This window comes from Diachasmimorpha longicaudata, chromosome 7 (genome assembly GCF_034640455.1).
Source record: "Diachasmimorpha longicaudata isolate KC_UGA_2023 chromosome 7, iyDiaLong2, whole genome shotgun sequence".
Taxonomy (NCBI): Eukaryota; Metazoa; Arthropoda; class Insecta; order Hymenoptera; family Braconidae; genus Diachasmimorpha; species Diachasmimorpha longicaudata.
In genome coordinates this window covers 6995243-6996437 of record NC_087231.1, presented here as the reverse complement: position 1 = coordinate 6996437, position 1195 = coordinate 6995243, and the positions used below count along the sequence as shown (strand labels likewise).

At 43.8% G+C, this 1195-nt stretch overlaps 1 long non-coding RNA gene across 1 annotated transcript; it reads left to right on the top strand.

The window, feature by feature from the left end:
• Positions 1-274: 274 nt before the first annotated feature.
• LOC135164834 (uncharacterized) lies at positions 275-1195 on the top strand. The gene is made up of 3 exons (XR_010299397.1): positions 275-403; positions 543-753; positions 852-1195. It is a non-coding gene; the product is annotated as an uncharacterized LOC135164834 (long non-coding RNA).

The window sequence follows — 1195 nt, the reverse complement described above, 5'->3', positions numbered from 1 at the left end:
AAGAATGTTAGAAAGAACGCACCCAGGAACAAGAGAAAAAGAGCATTAGCGTGAAGTCAGAGAGGTGTCCAGGCGTGTACTTACGCTTGGCACTTCTGGAAAAGACCGCGTCAGCGTAGCGTCAACACCAACGACAAAACCAACCCAGGAGAGATGCCTTCTCTGTGGATATCTCGCACTGACGTGGCTCGTGTCGCCTCGATAAACACACCACTCCCTTCTCTGCTCCTCACTCCTTTTTTCCACCCGTGTTTTTCACTCCCAACACCTTACACCCTTTTTTGCATTTTTTTTTCTCTTATTCATGTAGTGCATCCTGTGCCGCATTACGGCTGGGCCCCGGCACTCTGACACGGTCGAATCCGCATTGTCCCACAGAATAGATGTATTCGGGAAAGAAAAGGTAATGGAAAATATATTTTCAATATGTACTTGGCACTGTCCTTTTGGTTTATCAATTACTGTACACCAACTGGCACTTTTTATCACTTTGTCAACTAATTTCACGGTTCGTTTACAAATTTATTTCTTGACGTTTATAGCCGGCACGTCAGCCATTACATAACTGGTCGCTATCTAGCGCCGTTAGTTCTTCAAGTGACCGTCACGCTCGCTAAGTGCACCGGCCATCCAGCCGCCATTGAGGTTTGAAGTCCTTTGGGTCCAGACATCTCAAATGTACCAGTACATGGTGCCAGTGAAATTCTTCAGAGATCCAGTGGCAGTAATATTTAATGCCAATAAACCTTCGGGGTTTGTGTTAAATGCTTTGAGGAAATTCGAGACTCTCATTGTTGAAAAATGGTTTTCGGAAGTGTTGGGGATCATCTATTTTTTGTCTTTGTACACAGATGATTGCAGTCCTGGGTATATTCATCTCCTCTGCTATTTAAGCCGGATGAAAACCATATTCAGCCCCTACTCCTTTGCTGGAACTCGTGCTCGTGCCAGACATTTTTATGCCCGAATTCCCTTTCATTTTCATTATTATATGGTAAATGAAACTGAGGAGTGGAGATAAGGAAAAAATGGAAAATATTTCGTGGAACCTTTTGTCACACGACAATTCTTCGTCCAAGCCATTCTCATTGATTATACCTCCGTTCATTCTTATTCTTATGAGCTTTTGTGGTAGCATCTGGAGGGTTTGCAGATATGCCAGGAGCAGAGATCGACATCAATCATTAGGCTGAGA